Source organism: Neltuma alba, unplaced genomic scaffold, assembly GCF_004799145.2.
Source record: "Neltuma alba isolate B1F8T4 unplaced genomic scaffold, ASM479914v2 tig00006061_pilon, whole genome shotgun sequence".
NCBI classification, from domain to species: domain Eukaryota; kingdom Viridiplantae; phylum Streptophyta; class Magnoliopsida; order Fabales; family Fabaceae; genus Neltuma; species Neltuma alba.
Window position 1 is genome coordinate 1 of NW_021634335.1, and position 9,984 is coordinate 9,984.

At 36.6% G+C, this 9,984-nt stretch overlaps 1 pseudogene; it reads right to left on the reverse strand.

Moving 5' to 3' along the window:
* Positions 1–4: 4 nt before the first annotated feature.
* Positions 5–9,984, reverse strand: LOC114749484 (DNA polymerase zeta catalytic subunit-like; annotated as a pseudogene).

Consider the following 9,984-nt stretch of genomic DNA (forward strand, 5'->3'; position numbering starts at 1 on the left):
AAAATCCTGAGTCTGGTTCCATCACAAGGGGCAGGCACTCCATGGCAGGTTGAGAAGCAACCTTAAATGAGACAATGATGAGTCAAGTGAAGGAAGAATATAATTATGTGCATAAAAAAAAAATTCTCACATAAACTTCATCTAAGGACCAATCATTTCATTGTGCTCGGTGCTGTTTTGTTATTCTGAGGGTTTCTTATAACACAAATACAATGTCACATGGCAAGATGAAAACTGCAACAGCTGAATTCGCAAAACACGTCAGGGATGGGTAAGAACTGGACCAGCATATGACAGAAGTCATTTTTCAGTGATAGACTACCATGTGAAACACATACTAACGGAAGAAGAGGGGAGTGTGGAGAGAGGTCTGACTTAGCCATTCAAAGGGGCCCGTTGATTACGTTTCCCACTTTACTTTTAATTCAAGATTGTGTGGGGTGGCGTATTAAGGGCCTTATAAGCCACTGCAGCTTCAGTTTTGATAAGTCATTGTCAGTATCGTGTCTTAGGCTTAGGAATGTGTCAGTTATGCTTTACAGTTAGTTCCTATTCCTCTTTGCATTATAAACAGGTGTATGACGTACTGCAAGAGTCACCTCATGATCGAATTCTTATTATAATTTGGAGACCCTCCTTGGCTTTATTAGCATGTGAACTTCAGATTTTTTATCACATTCTAACAAAGATTTAGCCTTACTCGCTCACCACATCCTGCTCTTATCATTCAGTTACGAGAAAAGAGCTCCAAACTTCTTAAAACAAAATACGCAGGATAATATGGTCTATGATGGGAACATACTGACATGTCACATCAAAGCATCAATATGAATCCACAAATAGAGAAGTTGTGAAGGGAAAATAGTGCGCAAACCTGTTGATTTCCAGGAGAGATGGCAAGATAGTTATGCGTATGTGCCAACCTCAGAAACATTGATTCAACACGATATTGTGAACCTCTGGAGAGAACAGAAAAAAAATCTATACCAAAAATACGAGCAAGTTCTGATGTTCGATTTACCTATGAAAACAAAATAAATCAGCATAACCCACCAGGAAATAAAGATGATTAAGAATCACAAACATCGAAATCAAAAGCATAAAAAAGAACAAAAATAAAAATGATCAAAATGAATTTGCAACTTATTTCAGACCAATAAGTTAGTTTTGATGAAGCTAATAAGGAATCAAATGAGACATAAACTAGATTGTATGACTAGCGAGAAAAATGTGCTATTATAAAGTGTAAACGCATTTGACATTCCCATGCAGCAAGACAGACAATATGAAGGACTCCCGTAAAAGAGTATGATAGAGCTGCTGGCTTTACTCAGACCTATAAAAGGAAACTCAGGGGATTAAAGAGAAAATAATGTTGTAGAGTGGCTCTAGACTCATGCTAGACACACGATGCTTCTCACTTTTTATTGCTACTAATAGTATCTAGTTTTTGTGAGCACTGAAACTATGTTTTGAGAGTCGGATAGAAGTGAGGGGAGTGCTGATCTTTCAAACACCACCAGTGAGGGACCTTGTCTTGCTTTGTTTTGTTCAGTTCATTGTGTTTTCCGTTTTGTATTAGGAAATAGGGTTTTGGCCAGAATTAGTGATGTTCCTTTTTGTAACACAGATTCGGTTCTAAAGCATTTAATAGCAAAACCTCAGTATTTCCCTCAATTGCTGTCCTCTCACATTTATTTTCTACTGTTGCTTTTATATTTAGAGCAGAGCTCTATCAGAGTACCACGACAAAAGACTATCAAAACTATGAGCACTGAAGAACTCATAAAAGAAAATTCAGGCTAGAGTCATATGCTATCATAACCATATCAAGTTGGCTTAATATCTCAAGATTCAGCTTTGCTCTCTTAGTAACATATTTGACACACTGATATCTTGCTCGTCCAGGACCACCAGAAAACCATTTGGTCAGAACCTTGTTGTGAATGAAGGAACTTTCCTCCTCAATACAGCTTCAGCCACAGCATCAACTGAGTATAATGAGTAAAAGATAACGGCACACAAAGAGCTTAAATTCTCCACGGATAAGTGCCACACATTAAGCACGATTCTGCCACCACATGAACTCCACTGGCATGTGTTCGTCCCCATTCATCTTCAATTATTGAACTTTCTTGTACATCATCTGCACTAGATGTACCCGGAATGGCAGTTTCTGACATATCTTTTTCAGACGTTTCAGTACCATCAGAAGTAGTCCGAGAGTCAGATGGAGTGCGAGATAAACTATTAAGTAATCCTAAACAAGATGCGAAGCCCTTTCTGCTAAAAAACCAAGAGAACCGCCTTGAATATCCCAACCCATCAGAATATCTGGATCATATGAAGACACAATCTTAATAAATTTTTTTTAGCAAGTACTTTTTCTCTGTGAAGACCAACACCTTGCAGCCTGATAGGCCCCCAAAATTTCTGCAAACAAATTTAAGAATAAGCATAGGTACCAATTTCACAAACACTTGCTAAGTTTGAACTTGGAAGAGATACATAATTTCTAATTGAGGCAATGCGAAGTCATTCACTTTCACCATACCTCTGACAAGGTTCTAGTTTACAATGCAAAAGGACAATAATATCTACAATAGTGTCATTATCATTTGAAAACCAAGAGCTACAACGTTTGATGATCATCAAACACGGGGATCAGGTCAAAAGTTCTCCTCTTGATCTGTCATGAAAACACCTGCATATGCAAGGCAGGTCAAACAACATATGTGAACAAAAGATCTGACCAGGACATGTGAACAAAGTTGACACTGAACAAGACCAAACAGAAAACATAGTTCCAAAAGAAAATAAAAAAAATCCACACTTTTTTGAGGGATTGAAAAATAGGAATCTGTACTTAAGCAAAAGATTTTGTTAGGGTCCAGTGTCCTATGCTGGTTTATTCTAGAAAGAAACACAAGGACTAAGGGTAGTTAATGTCAGTTTATGTTTTACATGTGTTGTCCTATTTTAAGTTGTTTTTAATTATTAGACAGTTTGAGACAGCTATGCTGTCAGTTATTAATGTTAGTCCTTTAAGTATTGTATGATCAGACCATGAAGGTATGACGAGTATTATTCAAACAAGATATCCTCTCCTTCTCTAGAGTTTAGATTCTGACTCTAGTCACTCTCTCTCTCCTCCCTTATCTTTCTCTTTCTCTTCTCTTCTCTTCCCCTTTCTTTCTGTCCTAACTCTCAAGATCTAACAGATTTTGATCTTTTCCTACAAGTATAAATCTAATTGAGTAAGAAATCCATAGTTTCCAATAAATATCACTAAAAAGCATTGAACAAGATATTGTAAAAGCACTGTTACATTTCACCCAAAAAAAAAGGCACTGTTACAACAGATAAGTGATAAACTAGAAAATTATTAACCAAATAATACTCCCAAGAAAGAAACAGATAATATGGATGATAATTATCACCGTCATCACATAGGCACAATCAGTAACGGGAGAGGTCACTTGATACCCCAGTGGGAATTTTTGCACCAGTCACTTCCAAAAAAAGAAAAGAAAAGAATATTTTTGTGAATTTCATAATAATGTGATTGGCATCAGCTTTGGTTCTTTTAATTCTGCTGAGATTAGGGACAGTATCGGCATAATTCCTCTCCATGATTCTCTCATGAAAACATATATATCATGGCCAATCAGTAACAGAGAGGTCACTTGATACCAAAGTGGGAAGTTTGTATCCGTCACTTCCAAAGAATATATTTTGTGAATATTCGTAATAATGTGATTGACATCAGTTTTGATTCTTTTGATTATGCTGAGATTAGGGACAGAGTATCAGCATAATTCCCCTCCATGATTCTCTCATGTAAACATATAATATGGCCAATCAGTAACGGGAGAGGTCACTTGATACCCCAGTGGGAATTTTTGTATCTGTCACTTCCAAAGAATAAATAGAATATATTTTGTGAATGTTCATAATAATGCGATTGGCATCAATTTTCATTCTTTTGATTCTGCTGAGATAACATGATTTCTCATGTAAACATACATATAAGCATAGATATTCTATCATTAATGTAAGGGCATTAACTCTTATATGTTCTTCCTTCCTTCCTTGATAATCACCAAAACTTGACTCCAAATGCCTAATATGAAGTCTTCAACCTAAGTTCAACATGAAAATTCGCAAGACCCTAACAACTACAAAAAAATATGCAAATACAACAGAATTAAGAAAAGCTTGATCTCTGATACCTCTATACTGAGTAACGTCAATTGCTGGCCACAGCCAATACTTGCAGGATCACGAAACCCAATTTGACTTAGGGGAGTAGACTTTGATTTCACATCAGGGCCTGAAATCTGAGAACCGTCTTGTGAGCCATCCAAGCATGTTTTAATTAGATTCATTTGTCCACCACTGATGGATGGAGTCTTCTTTTCAGAATCAACATCTTCGACATGTTTAGACATAAGACAAGGTCTGCTATTCCAATTAGGCAAATGCTTCTCCTTTTCATCGGTTTCTTGGAACATTTGATCTGGAAACCAAATTCAGCTAAATCCTAAGAGAAGAGGCCAGAGAACAACCCAAAATATGCTAAAAGATCTTTCAGATAGTTTCAATAACCCCAAAAAACATTTGCAATTTGAAATTTTGTTCTAATAAGAAAGCAATTGATCTTTCAGACATGAGAGTCAGCAAGATAACTTTTTATACTTTAATGTATTTCCAAACAGGTTCTAATTCCTTTTATTTGGCATGAACACATGATTTAACAAATACCTCTCTCATCACAAAGTAGCCATCTCTGAACACTATCCTCAGAAGGAGGCAAAATTTTGGGTTTCAATAAGCACAGATAAGAGCCATCATTTTGATAGTAAGTTGCAACACCCAAGACCTTCTTCCCTTTAGGATCAGGGGTACTATTGGCAACATGCTTGTTGCAAGTTTCCATCTCATTAGGGGAACCACTGGCAGAAGCAGGAATAACATCATCCAGAGCTTTCACTTCAACAAAAAGACAAATGTAATAGTAAGTTTAAGTTTCATCGATTAGGCAGCAGAATCAGGGTGGAGAGCACAAGAAGAAAATAAACAAACTAGAAAAACGTATCTGTTATAAAGAGCCTAAGTTTAGAATATAAATTATGTTTACAAACTTACAGTTAGATGCTTCCAGGTTCAGGAGTTTATTTTCTGGGGAGGGGGGGGGAAGCTGAGATTCAGTTAGTTCATCGACACTTTATGGACAACAAACAAACACTTGAAAACATAACTCTCCAGATCCAAGAGCAAAGAAGAGAGAAGCCGCAAACTTTTGCTACCCTACGAGTTTCTATCATAAAAGTGGACGATTCCACGGCCCTTTCAATGTTCCTATGTAAGCGCTAAAAGCCAAGCACCATCAGAATAGCAGGCTATATGCCCCACAAACGTATAAGGAAGAGCAAATGAATTAGCATAGTGAAATTAAATTCCAACTTCCGACGAAAAGACACTACACAGATATCACAGGCAAAGGGAACCAGACAAGGTTGGCAAGAACAGATTACTTCAAGGATTCCTACCTGCCATGGCAGGAGTTAATCCCATGTGATTACCCATCATGTCATTGACAAAGGGTTCTATGCCAATAGTCTCACACAAACCCAAATTCTCTCTGGGTTTTTCTCATCACTTTTTACACATTGCAGTACTTGAATGTCAGTTGCAGTATTCACACCCACAGCGTTCTCACATGACTTCATCTGACCATGTTGCTCATAAGATTTACTTCCGTCAATCCTAAACATTCTACCACTGGAAACCCCTGAGTAATCAGAAGAACTAGTAGAGTGAAACTTGTTCAGCTCAGAGAGAGTTGGTCCACCATAACTGCCAATTACAAGGGGTGATTTCCTAGACACTACATCATGTTTGCTCATTTTCAAAACACAGCTCTTCTGGACTTCTGTTTCTCCTTCATCAGTCGTCAGCTTCTCATCCCCATCAAAAAGTAGTTTTTTAGTTATTTCAGATTCACGGTCAGTTTGCTCAACTCGATAACATCTCTTTCTCCTCATCAAGTCCCGCACAGAGCAATTATCCAGTGTATCTACTTCTTTTAAGTCTGAAGCACCTTTATTCCCATTCTTCATGCCATTATTCTCTTTCTCATTTCTAGCCAAATAAACCAAGTCAACACATTCTCCAGTTTCCCTTTCAGATGTATGGGCAACATGTAAGCTAGCACGTTCAAAATTGTTGCAGGTCATTGAAAATGGCAAAGATCCCCATACCTTATTACTGTTATCTTTGCTATAAGTATCTGCTCTGGTATTTTGCAGTATACAGTATTTGGAAGAACAATTGGATTCACCTTTTTCGTCCATTGCAAATGAAATTCCAGCTGAACCACCACTTGGACTTGAAGATTCATCATCAGCAGAACCATCAACTTGAGGAATCATATTGTTTGATGAAGACTCAACAGGATGATCAAAATTAGAGAAAACCAGTGGCTTTCTCTTTGACGACTCCGACTGAAGTTGATCATTAATGGAATCAAGAATATCTTGACACTCCTTTTGGGACTCACTCTCATAATCCATATTAGCTTTCTCCAGCACCTTATCAATTGTTGTAGCAGGTAACAAGGGACTTAAAATGGTTTCACGAACAAGTTCATCATCAGAGTTGATATCCTCTGCCGCTTGACAAGTTGCGAGCCACTTCAGGAGATCCAGTGCTTCCTTATCTGCAGCCTGAAAAACAAGAAATGTAAATCTGCATGAGGTCCTTCAGAAAGAGTTCACTTCTGAATAAATACCATTTATATATCTATTTATAAAATAAAAACGGTAACAACCATGAGACCTTTTCAAACTTTGCGCAACGCATGAGACCCATACTAGGTTTGTAATAAAAAGATAGTCAAATATTGAATAATGCCATAATAAATCTGATAGTCCCTTTAGCTTCATTGGGTTATATTTCTATAGTTCATTTATTGAGGGAACATAGAAAAAAGAGCAAACACACTTATCCAATTTCTGAGAAGGTTCTCACAAGAATTTTGATTACTCACTATAAGAAATAAGTAAATATTTGGAACAAAATAATAACAACTAAAGTTGCACAGAAAACATTACTTTTCATAGTGCTAGTCCAAGGATGTTTCCATCATTAAACAAATTATTGGAGTAACTTCAATCAAATTCAATTTAGGAATGTCAAATATATTACTCAGTCATATATTACATGTCCAGATTTATTGACGGGCAGCACATGCATGGGTCTAGACAAAATCTGCACCACTTTTGTGATTAGAATCAGTGCAATTAGTACATGCAGTACCAGATTTAAAGAGATTCAAGAGTAAGAATCTTCACAAAATCTCATGAAAATTTGGTATTCATTAAAAAAAATTAAGAAAAAATGCCTTTATGCCCTGTGTTTCAATCATCTCAGTTGATTGCATTTCATCAACAGTCAACAATTTGAGATTTGCCTCAGTCCCTTCTTCATGCAATTTGGCATCATTGCATAGTGAAGCCGGTGGTGATGCTGAACCTATTATGTCTGTTTCTCTGCAATAATTTAAAATTTGCAGGCTAGTGTTGTTAGTCAAAACATGTAAGAGAATGCATGCCCTTGAGCTGAAAATGGCTTCATACAAACCTCAACTCCTCAAAGGAAGTAAAAGATGCAAAGCTTTCAGCTTCACAGCACATTTCAAAAAACTTTTTCTCAAAGTCAAGACCAGCAGAAAGACTTCTTATAACAACTTCTGGCAATGGCTTCCCAGGATCAGGAGGTACAGTATCCTCATAAATCCCAGTCCTTTCCTGCTGCTCCTGAAACAACATGGAGCAATTAATTAGTTCATTGTCAGAAAGTATAACTTGTAAAGTGAACTAACAAAGACAGATGGATATGTTACCTTCCAGATTGGTGCAAGAGACTGAACCATTTGCACATCTGATCGGGTTTGTGAAAGGGATGAATACATTTTAAACTGCTGATTAAGAATCTCTGTCAAACCAAATTATTTCAATAACTTTAGCAAAAAAGCCATACATGAGATAAATTTATGATTTAATATGTTTGGGCTAGTATAAGATAACCATCCACAGAAGCATCCCCCTCCAGTTCACATGTGCTTTGACGTTTAGGACAATGAACCTCGTGATTTGATGAAGCATCCACTTCAGTGGGAAGTTGCCACATCCAATCAGATGAGACCATAGATGATGTCCACACTGCTGACCCTAAACACGCATCACCATCTGTATCAGCCTAAAAATATTATGTCATTGAATTATGAATATCCATTAGAGACATAAGTATAAATGAATTTGGTCAGTTAAAATGAAAACTCTAGAGAATTAGGAAATTTTAAGACACGCAAGTCAACTCACCCCTGTCTGTTGACTATTGAAAATCAATTTCTTCTCAGAAGAATCTGGCATAGGATGGCGGAACTTCATCTTTAACAAGTGCAGATGACCCATGCCATAAGTTATAGTCAACCTAACAAAGAAAGAAAGAAAGATTACGTCATTACAATCCCCTTCTTAATCTTATTTTTAATTACTAAAGGGAGACAGATAATAGTTCTTAAATTTAAAAATTTAAGTAACTACCCCCTAAAAATATCTTTCCAATTTTTACTTTAAAAGTTTACATATTAGAGATACCACAAGACCAAACCCATGCATGAGGATGTGTTAGCACAAGAATATCTATAACAACATCCAAGCACATTGCTCACAAGACGGTTGCTGTACATTACAGACTCACCCACGCTATTCCCAACATATAAATATGGAAAAGCAAAAATAATATTGGATCAACTGAATTCAGCAGGTATCTACAACCAGATGCTTGTGTCTACGTAAGTCAGCAAATGCACAAACTAAACTAGAAAATCACTTCATCTTGTTCACTTACTCAATGCAACATAATACAGCGTGAATAGTTCATATAGAGATACATACCAGAAACTGAGTGAAGGGAATATGTGATTCATAGGGCTGTAAGCTTTTCCCGAGAACAGCACCAGCCTGAAAAAGGTGTGTCATTATGAAAGCTTAATCCTCACTGCATTATATCGAACTATATCTCAAGAAAGAAATTACTCTGATCAAACTGTACCAATAGTAGATTAGCAGCACGGGAGACATCTTGTGGATAATATCTTGAAAAATTGTGAAGGTTTACAATAATTAAAGCATGTTATCAGTTTACCTTTACCTACCATCAGATATGAGTGTATGTGTTACTGCACGTGTTATGACTTATGACACACAAGGGGGGGAAAGACAAGACAGAAAAAATGTAAATCATTGGGATACAGGTATATCTTCACAAATAACTCCTCTGATGAATGATAACCATAGAATCTCCTTGCTCTTACAAGGCTGCAGCCATGTACATGTTGCCTCGTCAAACCACTGCTGCCTTTTAGCTGTTTAAGTTGAAGAAAAGGTTACTAAATCCCCATCTGTAATATGAAAACTATAACTATGGCCACATAATATAATATAATAGAATGGTCAAACTCATCTAATGTGATCAAAGATACCTTCAATGCTTTCTCAAGAGATGCAGATACCTTATACGTGTACACATCTGCTGTGCAATATCAAGAAAGACCCATCCCAAGTTATTGAGCTTCTCGAACAAATGTAATATATTTCAACGGCATGAATACTGATAAGAATTTAACTAATCAAAAACATCATCAGGAATGTCTGATATTGTTCAGCACTTCCAACCTAATAATGATGTTATCACATCATATACGAACACAACGTACTGTCGTTTATCAGAAATTCAGAAGGATGAAATAAAGTAAGTTTAATCTTAAGATGCCAACAAGGGCTTGAGAAAAAATGTCCTGCATAACTTAAGAAATGCGCTTAAAAAAAATTAATAAAAAAAAAAACTAATTCTAAACTTTCTCTTACCGTCTTGATCTGACTGAGGAGGTATATCAGCACATGGCACATACAGTAG